Source organism: Martes martes (genome assembly GCF_963455335.1).
Source record: "Martes martes genome assembly, chromosome: 11".
Taxonomy (NCBI): Eukaryota; Metazoa; Chordata; class Mammalia; order Carnivora; family Mustelidae; genus Martes; species Martes martes.
This window is the reverse complement of record NC_137899.1, coordinates 94,359,217-94,381,498: the sequence shown is the minus strand read 5'-3', so window position 1 is coordinate 94,381,498 and position 22,282 is coordinate 94,359,217. Positions and strand designations below refer to the sequence as shown.

The window sequence follows — 22,282 nt, the reverse complement described above, 5'->3', positions numbered from 1 at the left end:
GGGGTACGTGCAGCAACCGGCGTGGGTGCAGGCAGTGGAGAGAGGTGGGACGGGGTGCCAACATCCCCTGCCCACACGGAGGCTCCCGGAACAGCCGATTCCCTCCCGGCCTGTGCACAGAGGCCATGCTTTTCTGGCCACCTGCCTTCCTAGAATTCCTGCAAGCACGGCCCTCTTTTCCCTCCTTCTGCAGTCCTTAGTGCCGTGGTCACCTCTGCCACTCTCCGCTGTTCCTACCCCGTCCCTCCTAGCTGGTGCGTGACTTGTTGATTTTCCCTAGCTTCTGACCTTAAGCCTCCTCTGCTCGGATGACAGGTGGTGTGAGCTCAGCCTGTCCCCAGCCTGGGGGCTGTGTCCCCTGCCATCAGTCTTCCCATTCTTTTGAATCCACCTGGCGGCCCTACAGCCCCTTCTCCCCCACCTGGCTCTCTTCCGACCAGCACTTAATACGTTTTCCTCGAATCACCGCAGACTCAGCCTCCTGCCCATTCTCTGCCAGGTTCTGCATCTCCTTCTCCGAGTCCCTAATTTCTGCTGGAATCTTCCCCTCAATGTCTCAACATCTCAACGTCAGGTGCTCTCCACAGTTTAGCCTGCTCTTAACTCAGATATGCCGGCTTTGTTTTCTACCCCCCGCAGCACTTCCACTCCCCTCTCCCCACTCCCGCAAATGGGTCTGATTCTTTTTTTTTTTTTTAAGATTTTATTTACTTGTTTGACAGATGGAGATCACAGAGAGGCAGGCAGAGAGAGAGGAGGAAGCAGGCTCCCTGCTGAGCAGAGGGCTCGATCCCAGGACCCTGGGATCATGACCTGAGCCGAAAGCAGAGGCTTTAACCCACTGAGCCACCCAGGCGCCCCAAATGGGTCTGATTCTTGCTTCCAGGCCCCACAACCAAAGATACAAAATGCTGTAGTGTTTACTTCCCAGGCACCAGGAGATCAACCTGCCAGGCCTGGTCTATACAGACTAAGATGTGACCAGAGGATTTCTAGGAAAGAGAAGCCCCTCGAAGGGTTAAGAGATTTGGTCCCATATTTTATCACAGGAAATTAAGCTGTAGCCTTTTGAGCAGTGAACTTTCTTAAGCTTCAATTGTTGAGAAGGCAACCAGTGAAATAATTGATTTAGGCAGGGATCCTCAATGAGTACCAAAATCATTCAGTAAAAACTAGTTGGGAAACGGGATAATTGCGTGGTTCCTAAAACCACAGAATCACTTGCTAATCATGAGGGGGAACAAAGCTTTATAAAATAAAAATCTGTGATCAACTGACCAAATTTAGTGTCATTAACTGACCAAATTTAGCATCATCATGGGGTTCCTGATGTCACATGAGTGAAATGTTCTTGCCCCAAACGGTTAATCCTCTATTCACCTTAATTTTTCAACTAGGGTTCTGGGAAAAAATGAGCCTAGTGACCTAAGGCATCTGTAGTAGAGTTCTACGGAAAACCAGAACCAAGAGGGGAACATATGTGTGTATCAGATTTGTTACCAAGAACTGACTCCTGTAGTTAAGAATTACAGTTGGCACTCCGAAGACCCAGGAGAGCCAATGGTGTAAGTTCCGGTCTGAAAGTCAGTAGGTTCAAGACCCAAGAAGAGCCAATGTTTCCTTTCAAGTCTGAAGGTAGGGAAACAATAATGTCCGAGCTCCAAGGCAGTCAGGTAGAGTTCCTTCTGACTCAGGGGAGGGTCAGAATTTTTATTCTTTTCGGACCTTCAACTGATTGGATAAGGCTAACCCATATTAGGGAGGGCAATCTGCTTTACGCAGTCTGAGTTACCAATTCAAATGTTAATCTTACCCAGAATCACTCTCATGGCTGCTCCTAAAATAATGTTTGACCAAAATTCTGGGCACCCTGTGGTCCAACCAAGTTGACATAAACAATTAACCATCACAGTTTCCTTTGTATATAATGAATTAATTTCTCCCTATGAATCTAGAATTGTTTTAGTACAGATAAATCCTAGTTGAAAAAGCCCAGTTTAGAGGAAATAAAGGGACAGAGGGACAAGTTAAATGGCATACAAGGAAACAATCAGAAAAATCCAGAATGTGGGTTATCCTATAAAACAACTAACTGGTTTCTTTCAAAAGTCAATGTCAAAAAAATAAACGGTGGGAGAGAATTTTCTGGAATAAAAGAGACATAACATACAATTGGTGAATCTTGTTTGGATTCTTGTTCTATAAAAAAGAGCTATATAATGTATTTTGAGGGAAATCTAAATGTGGACTGGATATTAGATGATATTAAGAAATTACTGTAGAAAAAAAAAGAAATTACTGTAGGGGCATCTGGGTGGTTTAGTTGGTTAAGCACCCTGCTTTTTGTTTGTTTGTTTGTTTTTTGTTTTAAGATTTTATTTACTTATTTCAGAGAGAGAGAGCACATGAGTGGGGGTAGGGGAAGGAGCAGAGGGAGAAGGGGAAAGAGAATCCCAAATAGACTTAGCATGGAGGCCAACGCAGGGCTCGATCCCACAACCCTGAGACGACCTGAGCCAGAATCAAGAGTAGGAGTAGCACTCACTGAGCCACCCAGGCACCCCTAAGTGTCTGACTCTTGATCTCAGCTCAAGTCTTGATCTCAGGGTTGCGAGTTCAAGTCCTGCATTAGGCTCCACGTTGGGCGTGGAGTCTACTTAAGAAAAAAAAAAAAGAAAGAAATTACTATAAACTTTCTTAAGTGTGAAAATGGCATTGTGGTTATTTTTAGGAGGTGCATATTGAAGCATTTAGGGGTGAAATAGTTCTAAAACTTGTTTTCAAGCATTTTAGCAAAGGAAAAAAAAAACATACCCACATGTATATAGATAAAGCAAAAGGGGCAAAATGTCAGCAATGCTTAAGCCTGGGTGGTGGGCCTACCGGTGAGCATTACGGTATTCTTTCAACTTTTTCTATATGTTTGGCCATTTTTGTTAAGCTGCTGGGAATGAGCCTGAGAGCCATGGAACCTGGTGAATCTGATTATATCACTGGCATGGGAGGGGTTAGTAATGCTGGGCTTGGAAAAATCTCTTCATTCTGTGAGGCTCAGAGTGGTATTTCAGGCTGAATTCTGTCCCCGCCACCCCACCCCAAATTCATATGTCAAACCCCAACTCCCAGTACCTCAGCTCGTGACTATTGTTAGAGATAGGGCCTTTACAGAGGTAATTAAGGTCATATGAGGTCATGGGGGCAGTGTCCTTATAAGGAGAGTAAATTTGCACGCAGTCTGGAAAAGAAAAAAAGACAATGGCTGTGAACTAAATGTTTGTGTCCCCCTGCAGATTCATATGTTGAAGCCTTAACGTCCCCCCACTGCCCATACCACCCCAATGTGATGCTATTTGGAGATGGAGCCTTTGGGAGATAATTAAGTTTCAATAATTAGGCTTACATAAGGTCATGAGGGTGGGGTCCTGTTATGGACAGGATGTTTGTGTCCCCCACAATCATAAGCTGAAACTACATGCCCCTCAGTGTGATGGTATTGGGAGGTGGGGCTCTTGTGAGGTAATTAGCTTTAGATGAGGCAGTGAGGGGAGAGCCTTCAGGAATGGGAAGTGTTTTGTGTTTTTGTTTTTTTTTTTAATTTTTTAAATTTATTTGACAGGGAGAGAAATAGTGAGACAGGGAACACAAGCAGGGGGAGTGTGAGAGGGAGAAGCAGGCTTCCCGCTGAGCAGGGAGCCTGATGTGGGGCTTGATCCCAGGACCCTGGGATAATGGGGACCTGAGCCGAAGGCAGACACTTAAGGGCTGAGCCACCCAGGAGCCTTGGGGAATAGTGTCCTTATGAGTCTTGAGATAGCTTGCTTTCTCGGCTCTGCACTCTGCCGCGGAGGATGCCACAAGTTAGCCGGCACTCTGCAACCTGGGAGCAGGCCCCGGTCGGAATGTGACCAGGGCTTGGCATTTGGACTCCCAAAGCTGTTGTGTGCATGGGCATGCGTGTGTGTGTTTGTGTGTGTGTGCGCGCGTGTGTGGTGGTTTATGACTGCAGCCTGAGCTAAGACAGACCTTCGTGATGGGATTAGTGCTTTTCTAAGAAGAGGAGGAAACAACAGAACTCTCTCTACTATTTGAGGACATAGTGAGACGCCACCTCTGAGCCAGAAAGAGGACTGTCACCAGAAACTGACCTGGCTGGCACCCTGAGCTTGGGCTTCCGGCCTCCAGAGCTGTGAGAAAACAAAGTCTGCTGTCTAAGCCCCCAGCCTGTGGTATTTGGTTCTGGCGGCCCAAGCAGACTAGGGCATGAAGTGAAGACACAAGAAGAAGACAGCTATGTACAGGCCAAGGAAGGAGACCGCAGAAGAAACATGTCGTCTCCGTAACTGTGAGACATTCCTGTCATTGAATCCACTTCATTAGGGCAGCCCCAGCAAACCAATAGGAGTATCACACACCATTGTACACACTTCCTTTAAATGAGACACAACTCTCACACAGGAAAAAGAGTTCAAATGAGGCAAAGTTCACACTTTTCTGTGTTTTCCTGTGGTTAGGACCAGATGTTGGCAGCTAGAGGCCAGCCACCTGAGGGAGAACAGAACGTGGAATGGAGACACACCCATGGGAGCCACTTGGGGCTACTGTAGTCTTCTACTTTGGAATCCTGACTGTGGGCAGGATTGATCCTTTTTTTAAATATTTGTATTTATTTGACAGACAGAGATCAAAAGTAGGCAGAGAGGCAGGCAGAGAGGCAGAGGGGGAAGCAGGCTCCCCGCTGAGCAGAGAGCCCAATACGGGGCTCGATCCCAGGACCCTGAGATCATGACCTGAGCTGAAGGCAGAGGCTTTAACCCACTGAGTCACCCAGGCGCCCCTAGAATTTGATTCTTAATAATTATTACCTCTTCTTCTCCCATGCTATTAATAGAGTTATATTTTTGGTGGTTTTGTTTTTAAAAGATTTTATTTTATTTTATTTATTTTATTTTTTTTAAAGATTTTATTTATTTATTTGACAGAGAGAGATCACAAGTAGGCAGAGAGGCAGGCAGAGAGAGAGAGAGGGAAGCAGGCTCCCCGCTGAGCAGAGAGCCCGATGCGGGACTCGATCCTAGGACCCTGAGATCATGACTTGAGCTGAAGGCAGCGGCTTAACCCACTGAGCCACCCAGGCGCCCCTAAAAGATTTTATTTTTAAGTCATCTCTACACCCAGTGTGGGGCTTGAACTCACAACCCTGAGATCAGGAGTCACATGCTCTACCGACGGAGCCGGCCAGGTGCCCAAATGGAGTTGTATCTTGTAACCAGGCATCAAGGTGAAAAGGGTGTACGCAATATTTGAAAGTAAGTTTCTCCTGTGGGAGTAAAGTCAGAACTAGTCAACATTTGGGAGACAGGATCGGCGGTCTGTAGAAGCCGTTCACTCTGAGGCCATCCATGCAAGGCTTCTAAAACGGCATTGTGGAGGGAGACCCGGCTCTGGCTTGCGCAGACACGGGCACAGATCCCCCTCTTCCAAATAACAGCGTGAGACTCTTAATCAGTGCAATTTGTATAGCCCGTTGGGGCCACACTTTCGTCATCTGCAAAATGTGCTGAACGCCACCTTGCTGGCAGGGACACTGGCGGATCAGAGCTGTTGGCTGTAGAGCCTGGGAAGGCGGCCTGGACCCCGCAGACAGTCGCCGTTTCCACTGCTGCTGTTCATTGGGAACACCCGATAAAAGGCGGTGGAAATGCAGGGTAAGGCAAGTGGAAGCAAATATAAAAGAAAGCGCCCCTATGCTGAGGGTAGTTAAAATGAATGCAGAACGGCTCCCAGAGGCGGGGGAGGGAGAGATGGGGCGCTCTTGTTCAACGGGTGTAGATGGATAGAGTTCTGGAGATGGACGGCGGTGACAGTTGCTTCGCAATGTGAATGTGCTTAGCGCTGCTGAGCGCTAAAATGGTTCTGATGATCAATTTTGTTATGTATATTTTTCTACAACACGGGAAAAAACGAAAAGAAAAAAAAAAGCTACCTTATTACGTAGTATAGCCCGCTAGATAAAAGCAGAGGAATATGTAAACAGCCAACAATGATAAGCTGTTAAAAAAATGGATAGATGTGGGGCAGCTGGGTGGCTCAGTCGATTAAGCGTCTGCCTTTGGCTCAGGTCATCATCCCAGGGTCCTGGGGTGTAGATCCCGCATCGGGCTCTCTGCTCCTCAGGGAGCCTGCTTCTCCCTGTCCCTCTGCCCCTACCTCCCGCTCTGCCAGAAGTCTAGAAGAGAGGAGCCCCGTGGAATATGCATTCTGCAGACTCCCTGGGACCTTCCCAGGGCGCCCAGGGCTAGGCAGGTTGGTGGACTAACAGCTCCTCAGGCCTCAGAACGTCCCAGCTCAGATATCTCTCTGCAGTCTCTGGATTTTTAGGTTGAGATCTGTTCCGACGCATACTGAGAACTAATAAATGTTTACTGAAAGATTTCATGTATGAGAGGGTATTGGTTTGCTGGGGCTGTTACAGGAAAGTACCCCCAACTAGGCAGCTTCGAACATGGGGCATTCTAGGGTTCGGGAGGCCAGACCTTTGAAATCAGGGTGTCAGCAAGGCCACACTCCCTTTATGTGCTCTCAGTGGGATCTTTCCCCGCCTCTTCCTCACTTGTGCTGGTCCCGGGCGCCCCTTGGCCTTTGGGAGCGCACTCTTCCGGCCCCTGCCTCTCCTCATCTTTTGGGATAACGGTCGTTAGATTCGGGGCACACCATCTATCAAGGATGATGCCTTCTCAACATTTTTAACTGATTACATCTTCAAATACCAACTTTCTTTTCCTTCTTTTTTCTTTTCTTTTCTTTTCCTTTTTTTTTTTTTTAAAGATTTAAAGATTATTTGTTTATTTGACAGACAGAGAACACAAGTCAGCAGGCAGGCAGAGAGAGAGGAGGAAGGAGGCTTCTCACTGAGTAGAGAGCCCGATGCGGGGCTCGATCCCAGGACCCTGAGATCATGACCTGAGCTGAAGGCAGAGGCTTTAACCCACTGGGCCACCCAGGCACCCCAAAGACCTAATTTTCAAATAAGATTACATTCTGGAGTTCTGGGTTCTGTGAATTTTTGGTGGATACTATTCAACCGACTACAAAGAACCGTTTCAGTTGCAAATTACAGAAAACCCATTGAAGTAGCTTAAACAAATAAATTTTTTTCTAGATTATTATTCCTATTTTTTTAAAAAAAAGATGTTATTTATTTATTTGAGAGAGAGAGGCAGAGATAGCTAGAGAGAGCACAGGCAGGGAGGAGAGGGAGAAGCAGACCCCGCTGAGCAGCGAGGCCGACGGGGACCAATCCCAGGACCCTGGGATCATGACCTGAGCCAAAGGAACACGCTTAACTGGCCGAGCCACCCAGGCATCCCTGAAAATGATTATTGGGATGATTAACAGAAAAGTCTAAGAATACGTGGGACTTCAAGAATGCCTTGACCAAGGAGATCAGTTTCTTTCATTCAGATCTATCTTCTGCCGTATTGGCTTCTTTCTTAGGTTTCCATCGTGTGGCTTCTGGATGATCTTGAGGCTTAAGGATGATCTTCTCATATCATCCTTATAGGTTGCAATCCTAGTAAAAAGTATCTAGTATCTCTGCCTGAATACTATCAGCAAACATTTCATGGATATCTTTGGTTTTGAAGGTTTCATGCCCATCTTTAAACCAATCACTGTGGCCAGGCCTGAGTCTATACCTCAGCTCTAGAGTCAGGGGCAGATTCAGTCCCACTGAAAGCACACAGAGCATGAGGGAGGTGTTTTCCCCAGAGTGAGCTTGGAGAACTGTTTCCAGAAGCGTGAGGGGGTGCTCGGTAGTAAGAAGTGTAGCTGCCGCTAGAATGTTGGTCTTCCTCCGATATCAAAGAGCTCCCGAGAGGCAACTCTGGTTTTCATGTCTATATTCCTGAGCCCCGGATAGCAGCAGATGCTCAAAAAAGTATTTGTTGAGTTGTTTTAAATTTTTAACATAATTTAGTTTCTGAGGGCTTATCTACTTTATCCACTATAAATCTGAGACTCAGTTCCTGAACCAGGGTGACTCCATTCCAGCTCTTTGTAAAACCCTATCTAGGTATACCAGTTGGCCTTCTGTTGTGACATTATTCTTAAAAACTCCATGAAAGGAACCAAGAGGGAAGGCTCATGTTTGGGTCAACATGGCAGCGAAGAAACACAAGTAGTAGGCAAAACTAAGGAACAAAGAAACACATCTCCATCTTCCCCCTTCGTCCCAATACACACACACAAATCTCAGTGTCTGCAAGGGAGGAGTATTGTTACTCTCACATACCCTAGAGCCCTGGTGGAGAAACAAGATTCTGGGTTTAGGCATATATCATCTAGCGGTTTAGGCTTGAAGTGTTGTACCTTCAGCACCCACCGAGGGGCCTGGTCTCCCAATCCCCGAAAAAAGAGCCGGTGCTCAGAGGCTGAAGTCAGACGGCCCCTTAACTAGATGTTGCTGGGCTCTGTAACCACACCGTGGAGTTTAATTTGCTGACCTAGATGTAGTTTGCAGCCCACAAAACCTCACACCACAGCAAAGCTTTTCTTGTGCTGAGACAGCTGGCTGGGTGTGATGTTGCAATGACTCAGTTCTTAGTAAAGGGTCTGAAGAAATTAGGGGCAGAGCTAAAGCCCCAAGACCACAGCCCCAAGAGACCTTCCTGTTTATTCCAGGGTGAGAGAAGGGGAACCTTCTGTTTGTGGGCACTGGTGCTTCATCAGAAGGGACCAGGCTGGGGCGTTGGGTTTGAGCTGTGTATACACAGTCCACACATGACGGTCAGACAATTATACTTAGACTGATCATTCAGACATGGGGCGCCTGGGTGGCTCAGTGGGTTAAAGCCTCTGCCTTCGGCTCAGGTCATGATCTCAGGGTCCTGGGATCGAGCCCCGCATCGGGCTCTCTGCTCGGTAGGGAGCCTGCTTCCTCCTCTCTCTCTGCCTGCCTCTCTGCCTACTTGTGATCTCTCTCTGTCTGTCAAATAAATAAATAAATCTTTAAAAAAAAAAAAAAAAAGACAGACTTGACCACGCAGGCCCACACATTTTTGGAAAGTGGCCTTCAAACGATGTGAATCAAGTCCTTGGCTTCCATTTTGAAATTGGGACTCGGTTTACACGAGGAAGCCTATTTCAATAAAATTAGAGCTGAAAACTTTGGGTTTGGAGGACTTCCCATTAAACATGTGCTTAACACTCAGCCTTCTCCCCAAACTCCACTAAAATGTCAGTAAAGAGACTTAAAAAAAAAAAAAAAAGCATATGCCCATAAGAGAGATAAGAGCAGAGAGAGGGAGGAAAAAAGTCCTAGCTGAAGCCTATTGATGTTCCAGAGAAATAAACTTACTTTGGATATATCTCCCTCCTGTGAAGTATGTATCTAATAATAAATTGTTAGAAATCGTTACATCGGTTCACTGAAATACTCCCCATCTTCTAAGTATGTGTATGTGCATGTTGTTTTGGTTGATACACTTTTACATAAATTTATGCTCTAAAAGGAATACGTCTTAGAATGTGTTGGTACAATGAAGGGGCAGGGGATTTAAATCCATCCATGTGAGTTTGTAATATTTTTAGTATTTATGATATTTATAGTATCTAGTATTATAAATATAAAATTAGTGTTTAGTGTTTATGATAGTTAGTATTTATATCTCCTGAAATATATTTAGTGTTTTAGTGCTTATGTATATTTATAATATATTTAGTATTTCGTATTAGTAGTGTTTTTAATAGTATAGTATAGTATTAACATTTATAGTATTTTTCAACCCTACTGTTGCATTAGGATCACCTTCAAGTGCTTATTAAAAATGGGAATGCTTGGGGAGCCTGGGTGGCTCCGTCGGTAAAGCATCCAATTCTTGATTTCAGCTCAGATTATGATCTCTGGGTTTGAGCCCCAAGTTGGGCTCTGTGCTCAATAGCGAGTCTGCTTGAGATTCTCTCTCTCCCTCTGCCCCTTCTCTCTCTCCCCCTGTCAAAAAAGGGGGGGAATACTTATTAAAAATAACATATTGCTGGGCTCTGCCCCAGATATATGAAACAGTAGGCTTATGGATGGCAGACCTGTCAGAGATCTTTTTTTCTTTCAACTTTTTATTTTGGCAAAATTTTCAAACACATAGAAAAGTTGAAAGAATACAATGCTCACCCCTATATCTTCCACTCAGATTTCACAAAGATCACATTCACTACATTAATTTTTTTCCCTTTCTCACTCTTTCTCTAGCAATAATTTTTTTTTCCCTGAAAGAGCTGAAAGTCAATTTCAGACATCCTGACCTTTCGCCCTCGTTGTGGGTTGTTATGTTCCCCCAAAAGACAGGCTCAAGTCCTAAATCCTGGTGCCTGTGAAGGTGACCTATTTAAAACTAGGGCCTTTGTCGGTATAATCAAGTTAAGATGAGAACATCCTGGAGTAGGGTGGGCCCTAAATCCTATAACTCGTGTCCTTATAAAGAGAGAGAGAGAGATGTGACATCACAGAGAGACACACACAGGAGAGGTCATGTGACTATGGGGGCAGAGATAGGGGTTAACGCTGTGCTAAGCCAAGGCTTGCCCGCAACCACCAAGAGCTAGAAGAAGCGAGGTCGGATCTTCCCCAAGAACCTTCAGACAAAGCACAGCCTTGCCATTATCACATATACAAAAACTGACAATTTTATAATTTTGTAATATCCAATCCATAATCAAAAGGATCCAATTGTCCTCCAAAGATCTTTTGTAGATTTTTTTTTCTTTTTTGGTCAGAATCCAATCACGGTTTCTTGTATTTATTTGATTGTTCTGTCTTTTTAACTTCTTTTATTCTCAGGTAACCCACCTTTTTTTTAAAAAAAAAATGACATTTACTTTTACTTCAAAAAATGTTAAAGACAAAATTATTCCCAAACTGTAAGGAAGACTTTATTCAAGATTATTGTAACAAGGGAGAGAGATCAGGGTCATAGGCAAAAGGCAGGACGAGGGGGTCAGTGGATGGGCAAGTACTAAGGACAGACGTCACAGGGCGGGGGATTCTTGCTACCCTGACCTGACATGACTCTTGTGAAAGGCAGGTCAAGAGCTTAGACATCAAAGCTGGGGGGTGAGGACCTTGATCAGAAGTCAAGGGGGACCAGATATCAAGGGTGGGGCATGATTTAGCAAGATTCTTTGCTGAGACTGGCTGGGCAGGCCCAAGACAGAGTGGGGACCAAGGTCAAGGCCTAATCCGAAGGTGTTCAGACTAAAGTCTGGCGGAGGAGAGAGCCTTTGTCACAGGTCAGTTGTCTTACAGTGTGTTCCACACCGTGAGTTTGTATTCTTGATTCCTCTTGGTATAACTCGACTTGTTCCTCTATGTCTGTCTTTCCTGTACACTGCAGTGTAGTCATGAGGCTTGGTTAGATTCGTGTTAGTTACATTGGCAGGAATAATTCACAGGTGGCATCGTATTTCTCACATTCTGTTACATCAGAAGGTGCATGATTGTTGTACACTGGTGATGCCCAGTTTAATTGCTCAGTTAAGATGTTGGGTTACCAATAGTGGTAGTATTCATTCTGATGCTCAAACTGTCCCAAATTTGGCCAGTAAGAATCCTTTCTGTATCTTCCATGTTTTTGAACACTTCCTAGTCTTTTGGTACAATCTGATGCCCCAGTTTCACTTTCTTGGCCCCAGACAGAGAATCAGACATTTCTCCAAGGGACAGAAAACATGGTCGTCCTTCTCAATTACCCTGAAGTAAGGTGTCCATTTCCTTACCTGTTTACATAAGCTTCACGGTAGCTAATGGTTCTTAGGTGCTGTGTGCCCGGCACCCAGGGTTTTCCATGCATGGCCTCATTTACTCCATGGGCCAATTCTTTATGGTAAATACTTTTACTTATCCCCATTTTACAGATGAGCAGACTGGGTTGTGGAGACGTAAACTGCACAGGGCCACTCGGCAAGCAAGTAGGGAAGTTAAAATTGGAGCTCAGGGCACCTGGGTGGCTCAGATGGTAGGGCATCTGCCTTCGGCTCAGGTCATGGTCCCGGGGTCCTGGGATCGAGTCCTGCGTTGGGTTCCCTGCTCAGTGGGGAGCCTGCTTCTCCCTCTGCCTCTCTTTCTCCATCTCTCATGAGTAAATAAATTAAATCTTTAAAAAAAATTGGAACTTAGATCATTCTGACCCCAAAATCAATCTTGGAAGCACCATGCCATATTGGCACCATGCCAATTTTGCTACCGAAACAAAAACAAAACCATACTTAAAAAGAACAACTTCATAATATCTACAGTTAAAAACAAAACCCAAAACCATGCTTGAAGATGACAGGCATGAGGCAAAATTTAAAGAGAGAAATCTGGTACCTTTCTCCTGTATTCTAAATTGCTAGTAATCACAATTGAGGATAACCCAGGTCAGGCCTGGAATGTCATGAGAAAGCTTTCTTGTAACTCCACTGGAAGCCTTATCATGGAATGAAATAGAGCAGGGACTTTGGACCAGGTTAGTGTTAAAAGCCTTTCAAGGTTTTCTCACACCTACCAGTGGTTTTCTCTGCTTCTGGGGTGGTCTATCCCGAGCTTAGGCTGTCCAGGTTAATGGAAGGGGGGGAAGGGAGAGCGGCTAGGATTATGTCCTGCTTCTCCTATCCTAGAGTGCTGGGAAGGGAGAGGGGTAACTGCCTGGAGGAAGGGGCCCTTTTTTCTAATCTGCCCAAAGGGGCCTTATTGGCCAGTAGAGGCCTCATCTGAGTGAGGTTCTTCCTCTACGAACCTGACTGCTCTGGGTTCAAGGGCGAGTGACTCTCTGTTATCTCTTCAGGAGAGAACACTTCCTTCTCCCCACAAGAATTTCCAGTTGTAGTTATTAGCCTAGGTATAAGCTGAAATTTAAATGCAATTACATTTCTCTTAGAGCTAAGGTTGTCCCTAGCAACCTGCCAGTTTCCCGCTTTCCTGCTCAGGAGGAGTCTTTGGCCTTTCACTCCTCTCGCCCTTTGCCACTGTGACCTCAGTGTCCATTGGGGAGCCTGGGCTGGTGTTTAATGGGGAGCCTTCCCCCAGGACACTGACTCCCCAGCTTGTCCTCCCACCTCCGGCCCTGAGTTTTTGTGCGGGACAGCAAGAGGCACGCGAGTGCCCCAGGGGTGGCGAGGGGAACAGGGAGTGATAGGTGGGAGCCCATTAAGATAAGGAGGAAGAATAAACAGAAGCAGATGTGCCTTCAGCCCAGGTCCCCAGCCCACTGAAAAGCAAACGGATGGCAGCTGGTCTCCAGGGCAGGACCCGGCCTCCTTGGAGCCAGGAGCTGGGTTGGGCCGCTCAGTCCTCATCTCTCCACTGGACCTTGTTCTCCTTCCCTGGAGACAGGCCAGAGGATCCAAACCAAATATATTCACATTCTATCTATTATCACTGTCAGTGACTCCTCTCCATTTTATTTCATTATTTATTTATTTTTTGTTATTTATTATTTTAGAGAGAGTGTGTGTGCACAAGCATGGGGTGGATGGGCAAAAGGAAAGAAAGTCTTTTTTTTTTTTTTTTAAGACTTTATTCATTTATCTGTCAGAGAGAGAGCACGAGGGAGCGAGCACAAGCTGGGGGAGCAGCAGGCAGAGGGAGAAGCAGACTCCCCACTGAGCAGGGAGCCTGATGCGGGACTTGATCCAAGGACCCTGGGATCATGACCTGAGCCGAAGGCAAATGCTCAACCAACTGAGCCACCCCGGCACCCCAAATCCTCTCCATTTTCAAAGATGTGCACAGACAGTCATTCTCCTGTGAACCGTAGAGGTGGAGACTGCATGCACACATACACCTCCTTCCAGGCTGAGATTTAAAAGCCAGGAAGTAACTTTAATCCCATGGAGTGATGTCCCCTAAAGTTATGGGGCCGCCTCCCCAGGATGGCCCCTCCAGCTCTAAAACTCCTCTGGCTCCCTGGGCAGTTTGGGACTCTCCACCCCAATCCGGAAGGGATCAGAGCAACAGATGGTGGGGACGGTAGGGGTGTGCGGTGGGGGGTGGGGGGGTGATGGCTGGTGGTGCTGTGGGGCCCTTGTCCAGCATATCGTTCTACAGCGGCACTTCCCTTTCAAAGGGGACCTGGACTGACTTAAAATTTTTGGTTTTTAATATTATCTAACTATGTGCAAGTTTAATTCTGGGGGTACACTGTGTGCTTCTAAGTAGTCCATATCCCTAAAATTGAAGAAGGAAGGAACAGGGTCTCACCCACCCACTGCTCCAGGGCTTCAGGGCGGTGTGTCTCCAGGAGGGTTTTTTCCCTCCCAGTCGGACCTGCTGGGACCCCCTGCGGATCTTGCTTCTGCTGGGCGATCCCTGGGCTCAGGTAACGCTGCCCCCGCTCTTCTGTCTGTCCAGCCTGGGGTGGCAGCAGCTCCCTGCTGTTGCCCATCTCTGGTTAGCCTTTCCCCTCTACCTGGATTCTGGATTCTTCTATCCTGGCAAGCTTGGGAGGCAGCAGTTCCTAAAGGCGGGAAGTGCAGGGGTCTTAGGTGGGATGCCCCAAAAGCCAATTCTAAGAGGGAGATTTGCATGCAGAGAGTTTAGGGGGGAGTGTCCCCCAGCAGCAGCTCTAAGAGTGAGGGGAGGACTGGGCAGAAGATGTGGACATGCAAAGGTTGCAACAAAAGCTCTGACGCCAGGATGGCCCTTCAGAATTGTCTCAAACTGGAGCAAGGGACTGGAGTTTTGTACCCCTCCTCCACCCCAGGGTGGCTGAGTTGGGCTGGGGTTGCCCCCAGGAAGGGGCAGGTGTGGGACGGGGTGGCTCCCTGCAGGCAGGGCAGTTCCTGGGGAGGGACTGGCTGTGAGCTGTCATCAGGCCTGAAGGGGAGCCTGGGCAGTGGTCATAGCATCTGCTTCAGGTTCAAAGCCCACTTTGCAACTTCCTAGTTATGTGACCTTGACCTAATTCCTTACCCTTGAGCTGACCCATGAAAACGGAAATTGTGAGGATTGAATGAGACCGTGTTGCATGTTCCGCGGGGGAGAGAAAGTCTCCGCCCTCCTCTGCTGGCTTCCCTCCAGGTCGCTGCTGTAATCTGTGTGGTCAGGATCCAGGACACAGTTTCAGCCACGTTTATGAGGGGTGGGGCTCTTGTGCAATAAAGGGTTGGGTGCCCAGGTGCCGCCTTTTCTCCCACTTCCTACTTGCAGGGGCTGGGTGGACCTTGCTCTCCTCACTGGGGTGGGATGAGGAAGCTAAACCAGATCCTCCTGCAGGCTGGCCTCGTTGCCCTCCCGCTTCTGCCTCCCAGGAGCACTGGCTGGTTGGGACTGGGCAGGGCACAGGGGAGTGAGGGCTCCGCATCCTGGTGCCCTGAGCTCAGTCCTGGCATTGACTTCAGAGCACTGCTCTGAGGTGTTGGATCAGGCTCTGTGCTGTGGAATGGCACCGCAAATTTCTTCAGTGTTCCCCTGGTACCTATGGAGACTTGATATGAACAGGAAAGGTCCTTCCTCTGGGCACACACAGCCTCAGGAGTGCTCAGTGAGCAAGTAGTGCCTTTGTGCAAACTAGAAAGAGGGCCCCAGTTCTCCCCATGTACTTGAGGTGCAGTGTACAACCTTCCCAACTTTACAGGGTGACCCTGAATGAAGACTCCACCTGATGCCACGGGCTGCTTGCCCTGGCTCTGCCTTGCCATTTTCTCAGCACCCGCCAGACCTAAGGGCGAAGCCCAGGGTTTTGCATATTTTGTGTATTTTATGTGTGTATTATGGACATTCAAGTTATATGCCACAGAGCCGATCTTCCCACACATTAAACCCCTGTCTCTGCATTCAAGCCTTGGATGCTGCTTTCTGTGATGGTCTTCATGGATTCACCGGGTCCTGGAACTGCAGGGGAGCCGAGAGATTATCAGCCATTGCTCAGTGACAGGGGCACCGAATCTCTTCCTTTTGGGACAGATCCCCCAGTCACAGAAGCATCCCAGCCCCACGAGTCTGTCTTACCAGTCTCCCCTGCTTTGCTCAGAGCCCATGCCTAATAACTTGGTTGTCCCCAGGCATGGACAACAGCATCCTGTCTGTAGGACATGTCACTGGCGAGGTGGTATGGACAGAGCAGAAGTCAGAAGCCAGGTGACTTCAGGCTAGATTTAGCTTAGTTTGATCCAGAACTGAGTGTTGACTCTCGTGACTCTTCTTGGAAAATATGTACCTGGTCCCAATGGGCCTGCCTTCCTTCGTGGCAACACTTGACTGGAGCTAAGTGATGTCTTCCTCAGTGGAATTGTAGGAGTGGCCTTGACCTTAGTTTCATAGGGAAAGGATATACTTCAGAGTCAGTCAGCCCGAGTTCGAAATCTAGATCACTTATTAGCTGTGGGACCTTGAAAAAGTCATTTCTGTGTGCTTCGGTTTTCCCATCTGTCAAATGGGATGAGGAGATAATAGCACTCATATTACAGGGTTGCTAGGAGGATTAAATAAATAAGTTGTCATGACAACAGGTGAGTTTCCTCTGAGTAGATATTTACATGAAATTTCCACAAACATCATTCCATAGTCTCAGTGACCTCCAGATTCGCAGCAATAGATACAAAAACGCAACTTGGGAAGGTCACTCTTTGATCAGTGAGGCCCGCTCTACCCCTGAGCAAGGCGATGGATCGTCCAGACTGCCCAGGCCGTGGGGTGGGGGGCAGCCGTGCGTTTTTATGTCCCGCCTGACTCCTGCTTGGGGTAATGAGTTCCCTGAGCTTACCACTCACTGAGTGAAGTCAGATTTTCTTCTATCCTTCCCACCCGTAATTCTCTCAGGCTTTAGGCAGAGCACCCTGGTCTAGTTCAGGATTTGGTGAATGAGTTCATGACCACCGTAACCATAACACGTTCATGATCAAACGGATGTCACTCCTCCGTAGCCTTTGTCTTCCCAGATGGAAGAACCCTCAACACAGCGCTCGGGGTTTTCATGGTAGCTCCCCGATTTCCTTGACCGCTTTGGCTGGCCCTTCTTCTAGTTTCCCACGGTCTCTCTTGAGGTGTAGGAAGCACTCAGGACAGCAGTCCCCTCCCCAAACACACACTGACCCTGTGCCCCATTCTGTCACACTTGCATGCAGTTCCAAGTACCGAGGGAGAATTTCACTTCAATACACGCCGATGGCAGTCATTTTATTGGAAACTGGAACAAGAGGGTACTGGGAGCTGGTGAGAGAACAGAGAGTCGAAGCCGCAGGCAGAGCACACGCACGGGATTTTGCCACGGAGCTGTGGGAACAATAGCAGAAGCTGACATCTTAGACCTCGGACTCAGAGCTCCACCCCGGAGCTGCTGTACACACGCTGGTGCGCGCCCCCTCCCCCCACAGTCCTGGGGGGCTGGGCTGCGTCTGCCAAAGGGGTCACCTTTTCCTGGTTTGCATAAAGACAGCTCGTGGACCAGCAGCAGTCCTGCCCGGTCGGTCGGTCAGGGACAGCTGTGTCCTCTAGATGGGAAGCCAGAAAAAGCCAGGCCAGAATGAGGCACTGAGTCCTGCTACTCTGCCCTAAAGGTTTGGTTTTGTTGTTGGTGTTTGTTCCCCCCCCCTCCCCAGAATGAGAGGAAGTTCTTTTTTTTTTTTTTAAGATTTCATTTCTTTATTTGAGAGAGAGATAGATAGCAAGAGAGAACAGAGCAGGTGTGGGGGGCAGAAAGAGGAGCAGGCTTCCCACTGAGCAGGGAGCCAGATGTGGGGCTTGATCCCAGGACCCTGGGATCATGACCTGAGCAGAAGGCAGACACTTAACCGACTGAGCCACCCAGGTGTTCTTGTTTTTTTAAAAATTTTAACTGATTTTTATGTATATACAGCAGTACAGTACCCAAGGCTTAAGGTCACAGTTTGGCGAACTCCAGCATGTACACACATACACATATCTCCATCACCCAGATCAAGAATGTTTTCAGCCCCCACAGACCGTATATGTAATTTAATATTTTCTAGGAGCCACATTAAAAACACGTAAGAAACAGGTAAATTTTAATTATGTATTTGATTTAACTCGGGGGATCCCAAATATTCTTTTAGCACATAATCACTGTTAAAGGTGTCAATGAGCTGTTACTTTTCCAGTCTTGGAAATCCAGTGTGCAGGTTACATGGACAGCACGTTTCAGTTTGGACTAGCCCCATTTCCAGTGCTCAGCAACTACATAGGATTCATGGCTACTATAGGAACAGGGCACGTCTAGAGAGTAAGGAAATTAAGCAAACACAGCCCATTGATCAGAACAGAAATCTGGTAGGTATAAGCCACTGACCTTATCTCTATTTACAGTATTGACTCTTTAATTTCCTTTTAGTGAAAATAAATCCCCACCCATTCTCAGTTCCCTAGCCCTGTATTCCTCTAAGGTCGTATACTCAACACAGAATTTTCCTACCATGAGCAGTTTTGGTTCCCTTTTGGGCTCTCCTACGAATTAAGTTGTCATTCTGCCCATTCTGAGGCAATATGAGTATCTCAGGGACAAGTTCCTCACTTGACCAGTAATCACCAATTCAGATGAAAGTTGTTCTACTCTTGTGCTTTCCAAACCTGCCCAATCACCTAAATCACTTCAAAGTGTTTAAAACAACAACAACAACAAAAAATAGCACACGTCTAAGACCTCCTGAATCCCAACCCAGAGACGTGCTCAGTTATAGGTATTTTAAAATTATTTTTTAAATGTTTTATTTATTTTTTAAAAGATTTTTATTTATTTAACACAGAGAGACACAGTGAGAGAGAGAATATAAGCAGGGGGAGTGGGAGAGGGAGAAGCAGGATTCCTGCTGAGCTGGGAGCCCGATGTGGGGCTCGATCCCTAGGATCATGACCTGAACCAAAGGCAGACACTTAATAACTGAGCCACCGGGCAGGTTTTTTAAAAAAAAACCTGCCTGCGATGGCCATTCAGGCTTGGGAAGCACTGAGGATTACCTGCTTTGCTGAACACGCCAGAGTCTTCATCTGGGACTGTGGCAGAGAGAAGTGAGTGCTGAGGTGTCCGTCCTCGAGGAGCAAAACTCATTTTAACAATGTCGTCATGGCCACAGGAGGTGGGGGTGTCTTTGATTCCTCAGCGGTGGGACCGCCGCCAGTAGCCGACTGGAGGCTTCAGAGGTCCCCTTGGGTGTAGACCATTGTGTGCAGGCAGAGCCCGGGACAGGGAAAAAATCTCTCCAGTGGGCAACTAATATAGGAGAAGACAGAGGGCCCCGGACCCCGAGTTGGCCTAACAGTATGGCAAAGGAAGAAAGCCACAGTTGGTGACCCATTTTCACCCTTCGGTCCCAGCATTCTGTTCTTACCTCCAGCACTGGCTTTCCACACACAGGGGTGTAACAGCAGAGCCAACCTGTGTTTCAAGGGGACAATTTGAAAGAGCGATGCTAAGAAAAAAAATTTACACTCATCCTTCTGGATTTCATCTTAATTGTTGGGTGTGCCCTGGGCACCAGAAATCATAAAGCAGGCCTGGTTTCCTTTCTTGGATGTATTTAAAGAGCCCTGGGTTTGCAGTCAGGTCACCCGAGCTCTGGACTCACCGTCATCACGAACAGCTGCATCTCTCTTTGGGGATATGGTTGAACAAATCTGAGCTCACCTCTTCCCCTGGTTACATATGAGTAGGAGTACCTGCCTTATAGGTTTGAGTGATTGCCAGATAAATCTCAGGTGAAAGCAGTTTGGAAAATGCAAAGCATTACACAATGCAAGACGCTAACCTTTACAGCAGCGGAAATGAGGTAGGGCAAGGGACAGTGGGAGAAACCCTTCACCAGCTTCTAAGATGGTCAGGTCCTTGAGCACGTTTCTTCCTCTCTGCCCTCCTCCCTTTCTTTTCTGCCCCCTCTCCGTTTATAATGGCGTTTGTATGTCTTTACAAGCAGCAGGGGCTCTTATCCTAAAAAATGAGTAACAGGCTCCTGGTTATTTTGGCCTTTGATACACACCTGTCCTGGGGTTCTGGAAAGGCAAACCCCAAGAGAAGCCTCTTGGCCCGGTGTCCACAAATGTTTCCAGCGGCAATCCCTGCGCAGGCCGGTAGGTTTCCATCAGCTGTGGGGGGGCGGGGGTCCCCTGCGTCTGTCTTTGATTGGCTGGCTGCAGCTGGGACCAGGAGCGTCAGGCCCTGTGCGGTTCACAGCCTAGAATCACTGAGGGCTGCTTGCACCTTTGCTGCCTCATGTCCCCAAGTAGCCCGTGCAAGCTTCCTCCTCCTCTACCCTCTTTCCCCTCCACGAGTCCATCCCAGGCTGCTCTTTCAGTCCTGCCCAGCCCTGGGCCGGGAACCCACAACCTCCGCTCAAATCGCCTCCTTGGGGGAATCTTCCCGGGCTGAGCCCAGCCGCCACCACTCCCTTCATGGACACATTTCTGGTTCCCTGCAGAGAGAGGGGGGAATCAGTCCCCGAGCCACGCACACGGGCTGTGCCTTTGTCACTTTCCCAAGCCCCGCCAGCTGCGGTAAAATGCTCAGGCTCCTTCTGAACTGTTCTCCCCGCGACATACAGGTCGGAGGATGCAGTAAACCTCCCGGCTCCTTCCCGAAGAACGCTGGGACTTAAATGCGCTGGGCCCCAGCCAAACAACAGAATAAAGTGGAAAAATTTTCCATCACTTACAGAAAGTATTTTCACTCGGCAGAAACAGCATCTACAGCTCTTCGGAGCAAGCTTGTTTTAGCACCGCCGAGCACGAGAACACCGGTGCGGGCAGGGGCGCTTTCCGGAGGCTGCTCCAGCCCCCCTCCCACTTCCCATCGGGCTGTCATTGTTCCCCCGCCGCTCGGGGAAGCGAACCCCGCAGCCCGGCCGGCGCGCCCCCCGCAGCCCCCGCCCTCCTGACCAGCCGCAGCTCCGGACCTCCCTGGGCGAGCCGGGCGCGGGAGCTCGGCGGGCGCGCGGGGGCGCGGGGGCGCGGGGGCGCGGGCGGGGCTGGCGCTGCCAATCCCCGCGCGGCGCACGTGCGGCACGTCTCTGCATCCTGCCCCCGCCCGGAGCGGGCTCCGCGGGGGGTGCGGGGAGTGCGGGGGGTGGGTCGGGGACAACCGGGGGTGCGTCGACGGGGAGGTTAGAGGTGGGACCGCGCGGGGGGTCGGGAATGCGCTCAGGGGTCTGGGAGGTTCGAGGGGGCCGGGGTTGAGTAGGGTGTTGAGAGGCTGTGAACGCGCGGGGGCGGGGGGGGGAAGGGGGATGCTTAAGGGTCTTGAAGGGGTGGGCGGGGAGGCGCGGGGGCGCCGTGGGGCGGGTGAGGCAGAGCGCGCACAGGGAGTACTCCGGGGCGGTGAGAGGGTCAGCCGACGCTTGGCCTCCTCCCTAACCAATTAGGGGAGCAACGGGAAATTCCCCACGCCTTCCCAGCCTGTTTCCGACCCTCTCTGTCACTAAAAAGTGGGCCACACACGGGTGGGGACGGGCCTGTCGTCCACCTCCAGCTTAGCCGAGGGCCCACGGCAGGAGGACGGGGGCCCGGGAGGCCGGGGAGGGGGACTTCACAGGCTGGGCTCACCTGTGCTGGAGAGAGCAGATCATTTTAGGCACCTCTTCACCTCCCCTCCCCTCCCCCCAACACTTCCCCCATCCCGGCCATCTCCGCTCAAAAACAGGGAGTGTTTTATTTCTGGCTGTGATTTTGAAACCCAGCCATCCCATGTGTCAGCCACCCGGCGGAAGCCCAGGCATCAGAGCTGTCCCAGTGGGCCCGCCGGTGCGCAGGAAGCAAGAGAGGGGCCACCGCGTGCAGGGGACGAGGCGTCATGGACCGACCACTCTGAGGTGGAGCTTGCGTTAACGTCCTGCTGTAGAAGGGAGGCATCCGAGCCAGCGTTCTCTATACAGAGCGGCCCCTTCGTTCTCTGCTGTGCTGTTTGGACCCTGGAAAGTTCCAGGTCCCAGCATGGAAGGCGGTCGGATGTCGCTGTACCTCGCTGCGTGTCCCCGGAGCTGTACTCTTGTTTACCCTCCTTGCGAGGCCCTAACAACTTCCGGAAGAGGAACTCCCTTTGAAGTGTGGGCAGCATTTCGGTTCCTCTGACTACTCCTTGTCTCCTTTGATGTGGAATGACGCCAGGCGTAGCAGAGACTGCCCGCCCCCCCCCCCCCCCACCAAGAGATCAAACACCACTCCCAAGTTCACCTCCAGCAGGGCGGACATATTGAAGGGCAGACTGAAATGCTCTAGGATCTCAAATTTTTCCATTTCCTGCTGTTAAAAAAAAAAAAGTAATATAGTACCTGTTTTTCAAATATCATTCAATTCTCGATGCCTCTGAAATGA

The 22,282-nt window shown here is 48.9% G+C and overlaps 1 long non-coding RNA gene across 2 annotated transcripts; it reads right to left on the bottom strand.

Moving 5' to 3' along the window:
- Positions 1-17,117: 17,117 nt before the first annotated feature.
- Positions 17,118-20,883, bottom strand: LOC308352687. 2 transcript variants are annotated; one of them, XR_013967674.1, is made up of 6 exons: positions 20,629-20,864; positions 20,304-20,388; positions 19,957-20,135; positions 19,312-19,358; positions 18,941-19,193; positions 17,118-17,242 (listed from the first exon to the last, which is right to left on the bottom strand). It is a non-coding gene; the product is annotated as an uncharacterized lncRNA (long non-coding RNA). The 2 variants fall into 2 exon arrangements; XR_013967673.1 differs by lacking the exon at positions 20,304-20,388 and having other exon boundaries at positions 20,629-20,883.
- Positions 20,884-22,282: the final 1,399 nt, after the last annotated feature.